This window comes from Cervus canadensis, chromosome 25, assembly GCF_019320065.1.
Source record: "Cervus canadensis isolate Bull #8, Minnesota chromosome 25, ASM1932006v1, whole genome shotgun sequence".
NCBI classification, from domain to species: Eukaryota; Metazoa; Chordata; class Mammalia; order Artiodactyla; family Cervidae; genus Cervus; species Cervus canadensis.
The window spans coordinates 40,449,535-40,465,858 of NC_057410.1; the positions used below are offsets into that span (position 1 = coordinate 40,449,535).

At 37.5% G+C, this 16,324-nt stretch overlaps 1 pseudogene; it reads right to left on the bottom strand.

Moving 5' to 3' along the window:
• Positions 1 to 809: 809 nt before the first annotated feature.
• Positions 810 to 908, bottom strand: LOC122427851 (annotated as a pseudogene).
• Positions 909 to 16,324: the final 15,416 nt, after the last annotated feature.

Here is a 16,324-nt window from a genome sequence, read left to right on the forward strand (position 1 = left end):
AGTGCAGTTTATCGTCCTTCGTAACAGATTCATTCTGTAATTCCCACATCATGCATGGCTGTTTTTCTCTGCAATCTGCCATGGCAGTTCTAGCACCTTCTATACTTTGTATGGGCTATTTATTTCAAAGTGCTGAAGACACATCTCAGAAACATAAGCAAATTGGTTATAGGGGCCTAAGTCAAGATTTAAATTTGTGTCATGAGTTTCCTTATGGACAAACTCTTTCTTTTTCACTTTTATATTCTGCCCCGTTGATTCAGCTCGCACAGGATCTACTCCCAGGCGTAACCTCCCAGTCCCTGTTGCTAAATGCTAGGCACTTATGGCAGCTCCTCTGTCTGTAACCTTTCCTCTCTTAGCAGGCCTAGCACTTCTCCAGTTGGTTAGCTTATAATTCATTTGGTAGGCATGTGGGGGTCATAGGAGCCCGTGGTGAAGAAGACATTGTCTGGGAAAGGCCCGCTTTATCTGAGAGTTATGTATAGCTCTGAAGCATGGGGCTATATTTAATCCTTTAGCAAGAGGATAAAATATAGAGCTACTTTTCTAGATTGAGAAATCTCAGGGGGACTTGGGCCCTCCTGGTATTCTGTTTCCTTGACCTAATGTTCCCATTTCAAATCCTTGCATAAATGTGATCCAGGCTTCATGAAAGAGATTTGCAAAGATGAGCATTCAACCTTCTTCTATGTTTATCTATACTTGAAATAAACTTCTATTCCAGTCTCTTAACATGATCTGTCCGCCCATTAGAAACAATAACTGTTTTATCAAATGTTAAGGAAGCCTCCAGCTCACATTTTTATTTGAATATGGAATGCTTTATGAATTTGCATGTCATCCTTGTGCAGGGGCCATGATATTCTTCTCTTTCCAATTTTATTGCATGTATGGCCGAAGAAAGCACTGACTCTCTTAAATTTTTATTTGAATTATTGGAATTGATGTTTGATTTCCCAAGTCTGTCATTTTTTTCTTTTCAAAGTACCAATGTTGCTTACCAACAGCTGTCTAATTTCTCAATTATTATTATTACTATAATAGCCGTATTTCTAAAATATCTCTAGCCAAAGACCAGAGACATTTTATTTATCAGATATCAAATACCAGTGCATCCCTTTCCAATTGCAGATAAACCCAATTCACTAGAGGTGAAAGTGTTAAAAACTATAGTTTTACAACAGACCAGGGACTGTCGATTTTCCACCTATCACCTGAAATGGAGTCTTCATTTCAGCGGTTCACCATATTTTCAACATCAGTATCCCATTCTACGGTCAGCTGCCTAGGGATCACTTCTTATATCCCAGAAGCAGAGATTGAGACAAAGATTCAGATGTGCATGGTGTATTGAGTGAGGGCTCTGTAGGAAAATCCTGTAAGAGAATGAAGGAAGTCAAATAGTCTAGGGAAAAATCTGAGCAAGGATCCGAACTAGTTTTGGTGTGGACACATGGGGAATGAGGGCTATTCCTTAACAGTGAATTACCCCAGCAAGAGTTGCATCACCTTGAGGATAAGGAACAGAATATCTATGATTTTGTTAGTCAGTAAATGGAGAGAAGGTGGTGTAACTGCCCAGTTGTTCCCAGGACAGTTGGCTCCCTTCAGCCAAGGGCAGTCCTTCTGAGAAGATCACAATTATAAGCCATTCGTTTCAGCACTGACAGTAGACAAACTGGTAAAAAGGATCTGGGTAAGGCACCAAGAAATTTTACCACCTACCTGCAGTGTAGTTGAGAAGCACTAGTGTAGTAAACACTGGAATAATTCAAACTTAGAACTTTCATAAAGTTTATTAATGCCATTTTGAACATTTAATTGTAGATCTTAGCTACTTTATTACTTATTATGATGATTTCTGACTTCATCATTTATTGGAGAGTGATTAAATGTAATGAATTTATGTACACAGAGCAAAAAAAAAAAACATGTGAGGAATAATGTTGCTCTCATGAACTTTATAAGTCATCAACATTTCAAGAAATCATGAAAAAAACTCCAATAGAGGTATTATAATAATTACTATTATAATTATAATAATTACTATTAACACAGACATCAATGTGATGTCAAAATTTTTGATAAACATCTCAAGCACTAAGGAGCGAAAAACTTGAAATATTTTTTGCTGTCTTTTTAATCAGTATAAACTATATCTTCTTTTTAAAGAGTAAGTTTGAGTTCTTTAATGTAATCTATCATCGCAGAGCTATTATATAAAAAGGGAATGGTGAGACTAGATATTTTGTTATAATCGGGCTATGCCTTTGGAAAATAATTGCAATTTCTGCACTTTTAGCTTAAACAAATAAGAATCACATTGCCATTACATTATGTATCCTTCCCTTATTACAGCAGTTAGTGTTGATCTTTTAGCTAAGCTCACTCAGCAGTGGCTTGCCACAGATATTGAGTGTTAGAGAGCAACTCTTCTAGTTAAATCTTTAAATAAAAGACAGGCTAACAAGACTTCAGTTAGGAATTTATTTTTGATTAAGAGCAAGTCTTATAACAAATACAGTGATCAATAGCACGCATGGAGAAGATTAGCATGAGATAACATGAACTGAAAGCTCTCTTTTTCCCCTAGCTATTCACAACTTAAATATCCTTTGAAAATTATGCCAGATTATACCCACAATGAATAGTAATACATTTATAGAAAAAATGGAAAATTCTCCTTACAGTCAAAATGTTCCTAGCATTTGCAAAGGAAGAGTCTAAAAGTGGCACACAATGCCAGGAGGATGTTTTCTGTACTCTTCGGAAGTTTTTTGTTGTTGCTAACAGAGTAGTATTTTTAGGAAGACATTTTCCAAAACTGTTTCCCATCCCAATGTTTCACAAATTGCTACAGTTGTTTTTATTTAACAAACTGTTTACACAGACATTTCCATTCAGAAAATTATGGCTTAAACAAAATATGATTATATTTGTTGCAAAACATCTGGGGGAACTAATATAGGTTCTATGAATCTCTGACTGAAAGAGAATTATTTAAGCTATAGGACTTTGGGAACCATTTTTCCTGGTGTACATCATGTGGTAGGTTCTGAAAAACATTTTTTAGAGAAGTTGCATTAAGGTAAATTCTACACTCACTTCTTAAATGTCATTGTTACTGAATATAACAGTACTTCAAAGAATGTGAATCACTCAGGGTCTTCTCAGGAGACAGAATCACCCAGTAATTTGAAGAGGGAACATTTAACATAAAGAATGTTTAAGTATTAGATTAATGAAATGGTAGACACTTGATCCTTGGAGGAAAACCTATTACAGACCTAGACAGCATATTAAAACAAGAAACATCACTGCCAACAAAGGTCTGTATAGTCAAAACTTTGGTTTTGCCACTAGTCATGTATGGATGTGAGAGCTGGACCACAAAGAAGGCTGAGAGCTGAAGAATTGATGCTTTCAAATTGTGGTTCTGGAGAAGACTCTTGAGAGTCCCTTGGACTGCAAGGAGATCCAACCAGTCCATCCTAAAGGAGATCAACCTTGAATATTCATTGGAAGGATTTCAGCTGAAGCTGAAGCTCCAAAACTTTGGCCACCTGATGCAAAGAGCCAGTTCATTGGAAAAGACTCTGACGCTGGGAAAGAATCAGGGCAGGAGGAGAAGGAGAGGACAGAGGATGAGATGGTTGGATGGCATCATAGACTCAATGGACATTAGTTTGAGCAAACTCTGGGGATGTATAATGACAGGGAAGCCTGGTGGGCTGCAGTCCATGGGGTCGCAAAGAGTCAAAGGCTGGTAAAATGTTAAGAAAACTCTGAAGTATATGGGAATAACAGATGTGTGTTCGCCTCTACCAGAATCCTATGGAAGAGTCCGTCCCACTCTCCATTCTGCCAGGGCTGAAAGCTACACCTTTTTCCAGCAGACATGGCCATACAGACAAAGCTATCACTGTGATGAGGTGCTGGTGGAATTTGCGAGAACCCTTCCCTCTTGAACTTGCAGGAAATCAGTTCTATAAGGTACAGAAGAAAGCTGTGCACAGAACGATGTCTCATGGATACATTCAGTCATGTAACTTTTCCTAAGGTTCTGGGGGAAGTCGCTTGGTGCTGAGAACAGGGCACCCATACGTTGCAGGGCTTGGGCGCTAGGAGAGGTGCGCATGCGCTGTAGCAGCCTGACGCAGGCGACGCTGTGTGCGCTCTCAGCGCCGAACACCCTGGAGCCGCCGAGAAGCCGCCCACACCAGTGCTGGAAAGGCCAAGTGCACGGGTGTAAGCGTGAGCCTTCCAAGTGAGCGCCAGAACCAGACGGAAAAGCCCTTTCTCCTGCAAAGCCATTGGCAAAGCTTACTGCCAACTGGCAAAGGAAAACTATATTTAAAGTTCCAGATTCATTTTTGCAGAACAGGTAAGGGTGGGTAAATCATGAGGTAAGAGATGTTAAGTGGATAACTGGCACATAACATTATGAAATTTAGAAGAAAAAATTATTGTGTTCTTCTGTTATTCTTTGTTTACTTTGATAATATTCTGCATACATTAGGACTTGCTCAAAAAATTTGTTTTTTTTTTTTTTTGTAAATAATAGGAACAGTCAGAAGTGATTAAGAACATTTTTTTTTTTTTCCTTTCCAGTAAAAGGCTTAAAGTGCTGCTTCTAGTTTCAAGGTAAACTTGATATGAATACTTTGGGCTAGTAATTGCATATGGGACTTAGTTGCAAGCAACAGGATAAACTGCTAATAGTCATGTGTGTGTGTGCTCGTGTTGGACACTTTGTGACCCCGTGGACTGTAGTCCACCAGGCTCCTCTGTCCATGGGATTTTCCAGGCAAGAATACTGGAGTTGGTTGTCAAGACTTCCTCCAAAGGATCTTCCCAATCCAGGGATCAAACCTGTGTTGACAGACAGGTTCTTTATCACTAGAGACACCTGAGAAGCCCAATAGTCATATAAACAAATGAAGACTGATTTTTCTCACGTGGGATAAACTCTTGAGAAAATCAGCTTCAGGCATTAGTTTGGTGGTCATCCATTTTGAGGCTGCCATATCTGTGATTCTCCTGGCCTTTTCCTCTTGCAAACCACATGGCTCTTCTATAATCAGGAATTATATATGCAACCAAGGTAGAAAGGATAAATAAAATATGAGGGCAGCTATGTCTGACCATTTTAAAGCAAAAGGAAACTAGAAGCCCTCTGTCACCTGGCCACTCCTAGTCAGGATTCTGGCTGCAGAAGCACATTTAGACTATGTCATTCTCCACAGCAGAGCATTCAAGGAGAATGAGGTTTGGGGATTATAGTATGCTAAGCCAGTGAATAATATCTTCTTCATAAGAGTTTTTTGAGGATGTGAATGTGATAATAATGTAGCTTGTAATTTTAAAGCAAATACAGTAAAAACAATGGGAGGAGTGTGGTGAGCCAAGAAATAGCTGCCTCCAAAGATGACTATGGAACTTACTAGTATGCTGGGTTACATGACAAAGAAAAATAAAGTTTGCAGATGGAATTAAGGTTGCTAACCTGTTGATCTTAAGAAAGACTATACTGGAGGACCCAGTATAATTACAGCGGTCATCAGTGAAATAGGGAGGTAGTGGAGGAAAATCAGATAGCAATGTATCTATGAAAGAATGATGCTAGAGATGCAGAGACACTGACTTTAAAGATGGAGGAATGGGACTCTAACCACGGAGTGCAGTCAGCCTCTAGAAACTGGAAAATGCAAGGAAACAGATTCTCCCCTAGAGACTATAGAATGGAATAAAGTTTTGCTGACACCAATTTTAGCCCAATGAGACCTGTGTTGGACTTCCAGAACTACAGTAAAATAATAGGTGTCTGTAATTTTGAAATCACCAAGAATGTGACAATTTGTTACAGCAGCTATAGAACACTAGGGAGAAACATAATGTAGATACAACATGGGGAGACTGCCTTTTCTCAACCTTTCAACTTCATATTAAAATCTTTTTTGTGATTCTTTCTAGAAACATTCATTTACATATTGGATGGATTCAAAGTTTAGACATCGCTAACTAAAATTCTAGAAACGTATTAAGTTCATTCATAGTTATTCATTTCCTACTGCAGAACCATTGTGAATGTATGTGAATCTTAGTAGACAGATAAGACATAAGAATAGTCCTTAGACTTGACACAAAGATATCTGTATATTTATTATCGTCTTTCTTGATTTTTTAACAATCTATTTTTAATGTGTAGACTGATATATCAAAAATGTTTTAAGAAGGAAGTTTAATATTAATGATAATATTTTATATGTATTTTCCAGGTGTGATTAAAAATACCCCACAGAACAACTCAGTGGCAGATGTACTAACCATGTGGCTATATACATTATTTTATAGCCAACTTTTTTTCCAGATGCTGAATAGCTTTAATGTTACAAATGATTAAAAATAATATCTGTCCTCTCTGAGACTTCCTGAGGTATCAGTATTAAAAAATCACACAGACTGTTGCAATTTCATATTATACTTTTTTTTTCTTACATTGAGTAGAACTGACAGTAAATTTGCAATAAGATATTTTAAATATCCTATTCCCATACAGGAACAATTTTTGTCTAAAGAAAAATATTAAATAGAGCAATTATCACTATAGAGTAGATTTAACCATTCTTTGCCACTTTATTCTTTCATAGAGTATATAAATCTCCTCTGTTCCAAAATTAATTCATTCTTAATATGGTGCACACAGTTCCTAGTCTTCAGATACATCCTGACATGATGTAAATTCCTTGCTCTCTTTTGTACTTCCAAGTGGGTTTTGCCAAGTTCTGTGCCTCTCTAAATCACAGTTTTCTCATTTGTAAACTTGATACAATATTACAAAATACATAATACTTCGGAGTTTTTGCAGAGTAGTCACTTAATCAATTGCGGCAATTATTCTTATCAATATAGAATATTACTGTTTATATTTAAAAATAAAACAAAACAGATATACAAGCTACATGGTTTAATAGAAACACACTCTGTGAAAAAATATTTCTTTCTAACAGGATATATTATGTATACCAGTGATTTAAGTCAGGAAATGTATACGTTAATTTGCATTTGTTGATTCTAATTTGATAAATTAAAAATTGCTCTAGGCTAGATATAGGCCTCATAACGATCTCCAGAGCACCCAACGTGGTAGTGTAGGAGGTACACTTCAGAGTACATAGGTGCAAACTGAATTTACCAGTGTGGTTCTGAAGGAGGTACACTTCAGTGTTCCTAGGTGAAAACTGAATTTAGCAATGTGGTTCTGAAGGAGGTACACTTCAGTGTTCCTAGGTGAAAACTGAATTTAGCAATGTGGTAGTGTAGGAGGAACACTTTGGAGTACCTAGGTGAAAACTGAATTTAGCTACATGTAGAGTAGAAGGTACATTTCAGTTGGTGAAAATTTACCAGTGCAGTAGTGTAGGAAGTATACTTCACAGTACCTACATGAAAACTGAATTTAAAGAAAAGTTTATTTTTAGCTAACAGAGGAAAGACAAAAAAGTAAGACTTAGATGGTATCAGTGATATAAATTTAGAATACATATGTGTTTTGGTTTACAGACACACTACACACATCCCTCTTCCAGAAAATAAATGAACCAAAACTACTTTAGTGATCTTCTGACCGTATATCACTAATGGCTTTGTATTTCTGCAATTGTTTCAAAAGGACTGGACTAAAAGAATAAGTTCAATGTCACACATCTTTGATCAGTGTGCACAGGAGACTTTAAAGAACACATTAGTACTATTAATATTAATGATAATTATAATCATCTAATATTTTTGCATGGTTATAGCATACTTGACTCTTTACTAAGTGCTTTATGTGTATTGTTAAATCATTTTAACTTCATACCAATGTCCTTAGGTAGGTGCTATTAACATCATCTTCCTACACAGATGGGCAAATGAAGCGTGAGGGGGATAAATAATTTGCTTAAGGTGACACAGAACAGTTAGTAAGTAGAGGAGATAGGATAAAATAATGATAGCGTATATTTTGTATTTATTGTTTAATTGCATGAATAGTTGGATTAGGGGGCAATGGGAAAAAGCTATCAAGTACACTTAGAAGTTTTAACTCAGATATTTTAATGACCCTGCCTGTAACTGATGGTATGTGAGCAGTAATTTGTATTAATGGATTTTCAATATCCATAACTAACTGTCTAGTAATATGTTTATTACAAATCAAATGCTTCTGAGAAATTTGGCATATCTTTATTAAATAAATACATGATATTTTAAAACTATTTCATATAAGTTATGGCAATCATTGTCATTATATATATATATATATATATGCATGTTGCTAATTACTGCAGGACTTTTTCTTTAATTGAAGAATAACTTTTAAATGATGATTGTTTGATGTTTTCATTCTCAAATTTCATTTTGCTTTCAAATTATGCTTACTTTTCTATGGACAAATAAATATCTGGATAATCTTGTGGATTAAAAAATATTTTGTCCTAGGGATAAAGTACTGAAAATATTTTTTTTAAACCCACTCAGGAAAACACAATACTCTGTTACTCCGTTAAATAAGTGATGGTATGTTTTGAAACACGTATAAATCATGCCAACATAAGTTCATGACTGATTTGCTGGTCCTACTTATATGCTGAGACTGGTATTGTAATTATTTTAAATGAGTCTTCAGTGGAATGAAAACAAGAATATAAAAGGGAAAAAAACCACTATTTCCTGACATGGAACTACCAAATTAAAGACATGAATTTCTGTTCCCTGTACACTGAACCTTTTATCCCTATGTGCCAGGTTGATATAATGATTTTTCCATATGGGGAAAACCTCTAAGGGTAACTTCCACAATTAAAGAAAAAAAGACTTTACTGAATGATACCCATTTTAAAAAAAAGTAAAATTATCCATATCCTTCTAATTTTAACCTTCTTTTATTTCCAGTGCTTGAATTGAATATGTGCTATTTTAAACTGAATGCTATTTCTACTTGAATTACTATCTTCTTAATATCTATGCTTGCATTTGGCAAAAATGATGTTGCTACTTTTAATAAGTATTCCTATTCTTTCTTAGTATCTCAGCTCAATTATAAAGAGAAAAAAATCTCAGATTAAACTCTTAACCTCATGTTAAATCTTCTCTGCAGAACTTCTGTTTGTGTTTTGATTTTCTTTTGCTAAGTAAAGTTATCCAAATCTGAAATGTAACAGGTGGATGGACTTACAAATCTTGCATATATTTTTAGGTCTAAAAAACAGGCTCATTCAAAACTTATTTAACTTTATCAGAGAAAACACTGTGCTTGACTTAGAATTTAAAATTTTATTTGAGTCCTAAAAACTGTTAGTGTCACATGTGAACTTAATGATTTTTGTTTGGTAGAAATAGATAAATGCAGATGTTACAGTTGTGTGGCCTTAAAGCACATAAACTACTTCTATATCTGCTAGACAATTCCTTTCAGCAGTCTGTTGACTGACTGGCTATATAAACCCTTGGTTCTCAAATCTTCCTTTAATTAGTCTTATCATCTTCCTGGTTAGCTCTTGAATAATAAAATTAAATATAATCTTTGACAGATTTTCATGTTAGATTTATATGAAAGTCACACTTTAATTTTTCAAAAATGTATTTTACCATCATTTTTATTTATTAGTTTTAAATGGTTTTTCCAAAGTTTAACCATTGAATGAACTTTTATATCTCTTGAGCTGTAAGTATTCTGTTTTGGGTTTTTGTTTTTTGGTAAAATTATCGGAGGAGTGACTGTAAAGACAAAATCCTTAGAAAAGTAAATATACCAGGACTAAAGATATAAAATAAGTGTATCACCTGGATGCAGATGGAATCATTGGGGATAAACAGGCAGAGGACAGGTTTAGAAACAAAGGAACACTGAGTGTTCAAGGATTCTGGCTTGCTGAAGGGAGTGGCTCTAAGTGTTGGTGGTACTTTATTAGTTTCTAACAATCCTGTAGCCAAAACGAGGAGTGCAAAAGGGAAACAAAAATTAAGATTTGTATACAGAGGGTAAAAAGATGCCTCGAATTAGAACTGGCAGTTGGTATTTCTGGAGACTAAACTAAGAGAGAAAGTAATTGTAAATGCCATTTTCTGAATGAAGACTTTGTGGGTGGCTTTTCCCTTGCTGAGGTATGTTTCTGGTTTTATAGCAATGAATGCCCATATCTACAGAAGATTCCCTGGCCTTAAGCAAGGCATGGAGCTTTAACAAGCACCAAGAATGCAAGCATGGCTGAAGCAAAGGATCTAGGGAAAACAGAGAATGTTTTTGAATTCACAGTCTTACTGCCATAAAAGGCAAAGCGATTCTTTGCTGTATTGTATCTTGTATTTCAGTGATTCTGTGAAAAACTTTAACTGTAGGCCAATGGAGTGCAGTACTTTGGTTGTTTTTACTTTGATTCCTTTTAGATTAAGCCCATGGGGCTTCTCAGGCAGCTCAGTGGTAAAGAATTTACCTGGCAATGCAGGAGACACAGGTCTGATCCCTGCGTTGGGAAGATCCTCTGAGAAGGAAATGGTAAACCACTCCAGTATTCTTGCTTGGGAAAACCAAGATCAAAGGAGCCTGGTGGGCTACGGTCCATGGGGTCACAAAAGAATCAGATACAACTCAGTGACTAAACAACAGCAAGAATAAACCCATGGAGAGACTAATCTTGAATAAAGCCTGAAAAATAATCAGTCATTCATTCAGTCAGTTTTAACTGAGGAACAATCTTGTGCAAGGTATTTTTCTAGGCACACAATCATCAAAACAACAAAACAGAAAAGGGAAACCAGAAAACCAGAGTTGACTTCTTAGCAGTGTTAATAATATCTATAATCAGAGAAATTGGGAGAGTGTCTTCAAAAGATTGGGGTACTATTTATATGAAAAAAGAAAAAGATCTGAACATATTTGAGAAAAGATCCTGAATGTCAGTTAATCAAAATGTTTCTTTCTTTCTTTTTTCTTTCTTTTTTTTGTTTTTTGAGATTCAAAGTGCAATAGTGTAGCAAAGTACCCAGTGAACATTTGGGTCTTTAGAAAATATACTGTGAAAAAGTATGGAATTAGGACTCCAAGGAAAAATATGGGAATGATGATGCAAAGAAAAACAAGGAAGACAATGATAGCCTAAGTCTGAAATTTTGGCTAAATATAATATACATGGGAAAATATTGCTTGGAAAGGATTAACCAATCCAGAATCTGAAACCGGTCACTGGCCATGATATTGGAATATTGATGCCTTTGGCAGTCCCAAAACCCATGGTTTCAGATCTCTCACTGAGAGATTTTATTTTCCTGGGCTCTAGAATCATTGCAGACAGTGTGGCTATGAAATTAAAAGACACTTGCTCCTTAGAAGGAAAGCTATAACAGACCTAGACAGCATATTAAAAAACAGAGATATCACTTTGCCAGAAAAAATTCATATAGTCATAGGTATGGTTTTTCCAGTAGTCCTGTATAGATGTGAGAACTGGACCATAAAGAAAGCTGAGTGCCAAAGAAGCAATGCTTTTGAATTGTGGTGCTGCAGAAGACTCTTGAGAGTTTCTTGGACAGTGAGGAGACCAAACCAGTCAATCCTAAAGGAAATCAACCCTGAATATTCATTGGAAGGATGGATGCTAAAGCTGAAAGCTCTGATACTTTGGCAGCCTGGTGCAAAGACTCATTGGAGAAGATCCTGATACTGGGAAGACTGAAGGCAAAGGAGAGGGGTGGCAGAGTATGAGGTGGTTAGATAGTAATACTGACTCAATGAACGTGAATTTGACGCAACTCCAGGAGACAGTGAAGGACAGAAGGCAGTCGATGGGGTGGCAAAGAGTCGAACTGGACTTAGCAACTGAACAACAACAACTGTGGGGACCCAACAAGATGGATTCGACTAGAAAATGCCAATAAAACATAACTGGACCAAAAACCTAAAAAGGGCTCCAAACTCAGGAAAGAGTGCTCATCCTGAATAATAAAGATCAATATTAAGTAAGTTTAACTGTATGAACTAGACAAGCCTTCATAAGGCCAGTAGAGGAACAGTGTCTGGAAATAACCCACTGGAATTCTCTCCATCTAGTGTGCAGAGAAAACTCAAGGACTAGAGCATTAGGATACTGAGGAAAAGGCATCATGAGGACTGACTGGTAAAGGTATTGGTTTTTACCACCTTTCCAGTGACACAGATTCATAAGTTTCAACAGCAGCTTCAGTTCAGAATCTGCTATAGTTGATTCTCCAGAAACAAAGTGAAGATGTGATGGCCTCTTGTCTAGCTTCTTCTCATCTCTTAGTTCTGAATTATTTAATGAACACAAGAACACACAGTACAGGAGGAAGTGATCAAGATCAACCCCAAGAAAAAGAAAGGCAAAAAGGCAAAATGGTTGTCTGAAGAGGCCTTACAAATAGGTGAGAAAAGAAGAGAAGCTAAAGGCAAAGGAGAAAAGGAAAGATAAACCCATTTGAATGCAGAGTTCCAAAGAATAGCAAGGAGAGATAAGAAAGCCTTCCTTGGTGATCAATGCAAAGAAATAGAGGAAAACAATAGAATGGGAAAGACTAGAGATCTCTTCAAGAAAATTAGAGATACCAATGGAACATTTCATGCAAAGATGGGCACAGTAAATGACAGAAATGGTATGGACCTAACAGAAACAGAAGATGTTAAGAAGAGGTGGCAAGAATACACAGAAGAACTGTACAAAAAAGATCTTCATGACCCAGATAACCACGATGGTGTGATCACTCACCTAGAGCCAGACATCCTGTAACGTGAAGTCAAGTGGGCCTTAGGAAGCATCACTACAAACAAAGCTAGTGGAGGTGATGTGATTCCAGTTGAGCTATTTCTAATCCTGAAAGATGATGCTGTGAAAGTGCTGCACTCAATACGGCAACCAATCTGGAAAACTCAGCAGTGGCCATAGGACTGGAAAAGGTCAGTTTTCATTCTAATCTCCGGGACAGGCAATGCAAAAAAATGTTCAAACTACTGCACAATTGCACTCATCTTACATGCTCACAAAGTAATGCTCAGAATTCTCCAAGCCAGGATTAAACAGTACGTGAACCATGAACTTCCAGATGTTCAAGCTGGTTTTAGAAAAGGCAGAGGAACCAGAGATCAAATTGCCAACATCCATTGGATCATAAAAAAGCAAGAGAATTCCAGAAAAAAAATCTACTTCTGCTCTATTGATTATGCCAAAGCCCTTGACTGTGTAGATCACAACAAATAGTGGAAAAGTCTTTAAGAGATGGAAATACCAGACCACCTTACCTGCCTATTGAGAAATCTGTATGCAGGACAAGAAGCAACAGTTAGAACTGGACATGGAACATCAGACTGTTTCCAAATAGGAAAAGGAGTACGTCAAGGCTGTATATTGTCCCTGTGCTTATTTAACTTATATGCAGAGTGCATCATATAAAATGCCAGGCTGGATGAAGCACAAGCTGGGATCACGATTACTGGAAGAATTATCAATAACCTCAGATATGCAGATGACACCATCCTTATGGCAGAAAGTGAAGAAGAACTGAAGAGCCTCTTGATGAAAGTGAAAGAAGAGAGTGAAAAAGCTGGCTTAAGATTCAACATTCAAAAAATGAAGATCATGGCATCTGGTCCCATCACCTCATGGCAAATAGATGGGGAAACAGTGACAGACTATCTTTTTTGGGCTCCAAAACCACTGCAGATGGTGACTGCAGCCATGAAATTAAAAGACACTTGTTCCTTGGAAGAAAATCTATGACCAACGTAGACAGCTTATTAAAAAGCAGAGACATTACTTTGCTGACAAAGGTCTGTCTAGTCAAAGCTATGGTTTTTCCAGTAGTGATTATGGATACGATAGTTGGACTATAAAGAAAGCTGAGCACTGAAGAATTGATGCTTTTGAACTATGGTCTTGGAGAAGACTCTTAAGAGTCCCTTGGACTGCAAGGAGATCAAACCAGTCAATCCTAAGGGAAATCAATCCTGAATATTCATTGGAAGGACTGATGCTGAAGCTGAAATTCCAATACTGGCCACCTGATGGGAAGAACTGACTCCTTGGAAAAGACCCTGAAGCTGGGAAAGATTGAAGGCAGGAGGAGAAGGGGTCAACAGAGGATGAGATGGTTGGATGGCATCACCAAATCAATGGACATGAGTTTGAGCAAGCTTCAGGAGTTTGTGATGGACAGGGAAGCCTGGCATGCTGCAATTCATGCGGTCGCAAAGAGTCAGACACGACTGAATGACTGAACTGAACACACAAATATTTCATATACTCATCAATGCTGACATGCCAAAAACAGAGCGTTAAGGAAGAAACAGAAATCAAGACCTCAATAAAAAAAGAGTGTGTAGGGGATACCCTGGTGGCTTAGTGGTAAAGAATCCACCTGCCAATGTAGGCAGTGCAGGTTTAATCCCTGGGTCGGGAGGACCCCCTGAAGAAGGAAATGGCAACCCACTCCAGTATTCTTGCCTGGGAAATCCCATGGAAGAAGAGCCTGGTGGGCTACAGTCCATGGGGTTATGAAAGAGACAGACATGCTTTAGGGATAAACAACAGAAGCTGGGCTAGGGATAGACACTACAGGTTAGACCTGAGAACCCGTGTCTTCATGCCTAGGGAGGTCACAAATAATTGAGAAGCAAGAGGACCTTAAATGCTACTTTTCAGGGGAAGTGTTCCTCTCCTGAAGCATGATATAGGCAGAATATGAAATTGAACTACTCCTGGGACATTACTCTCATGAAGTGATGGATAACTTCAAAGTCGTTGATCCCATTCAGTGGTTATAGATTACCTGAGATCCTGCTGAGGCTAATGACGAAAGTTCTGTCTGCCTACCCTCTATCAACCATATAGCAATGAGTCTGTAGCAACCCTAATTGTATTCTGGGAATAACATTTTGTTGTCTGAACTGACTGGAGAGGAGATATGCAGATTGGCTTATTTTCTAAATTTGGTGGATATTGCCCAGTGCAGTGATAATCTTGTGAGGCTGATTGGTTCTTTAGAATCTAGAAACATTCAGCCCGTGAAAGTGTTAGTCGCTCAGTCGTGTCCAACTCTTTGCAATCCCATGGACTATAGCCCACCAGGCTCCTCTGTCCATGGGATTTTCCAAGAAAGAATACTGGAGTGGGTTGCCATTTCCTTCTCCAGCGGATCTTCCTGACCCAGGAATTGAACCTGGGTCTCCCACATTGCTGAACCACCAGGGAAGCACTTGGCAGTCCATGAAAGACTTGGCATTAAATTCATGTCATGGAACCAGGAGCAGTTGGAGGGAAAGACAGCGCAGGCTACAACTGCTGAGAAAAGCACAACTCCACTTGGTTTTGAGAAACATTTCAGCCGAGAATAAGCACAATACAAAGTAGAGGGGGTGGGTAGATTTTAGCTTTCAATTTCTCTGAATTCACAAAGTAAAATAATTTAATATTTGGCTTTAATTCCCATTATAGTAAAAAAAATCATTTCTGATATTTAATTTGTCCTTGGGAATTTAATAAGGGAAGGTATCAGCATGTTATCATTGGTAGGTCTTCATGAAGCTTCTCTTAATGTTTTCACTGATTTCATGGTCTCATAGGCTATACTGCACAAAATAACCATCCATAACTTAGAATAGAAATGGAATGGAGAATTTATTTTTAGTCAAGAGTGGCCTTGGGAAGTTTTAATTCAGTGTAATACTCTTATTCATTTCAGAATCTTTTGGGGCCTTAACTTATGCCATCCATATGGTTGACATTGGAGAGTTGCTTCTAGAAGGTTGATTCAGGATTATTTTGAGAGATCACCGATGTCTTCTTATGCATTCAGCCATACTTCTGGAGGACCATTGGACTCATGAAAGTGAAAGTGTTAGTCGCTCAGTCATGTCCAGCTGTTTGCAACCCCATGGGCTGTAGTCCACCTGGCTCCTCTATCCATTTGATTCTCCAGGCAAGAATACTGGAATGGGTAGCCATTCTCTTCTCCAGGGGATTTTCCCAACCCGGGGACTGAACCCAGGTCTCCTGCATTGCAGGCGGATTCTTTACCGTCTGAGCCTCCAGAGAAGCCACGTGATTAAACTCAAATGGTTAAGACAGCAAAATGTTCTTAGGGAGAAAGGGTTTTCCCCTTATTCTTAGTTTCTATAAAAAGAGATATTCTCTAAATACTCTTACCCCTTGATTTACTTCTTACTTGTACTCATAGAAGAAGGAGTGAGTTGACAGCATGATTTAAATTTCTTGATTGACTGTAGATAATCTTTTACAAGTTCCTGTGTTAGAGTAATTTGTTCTCTCTCAAA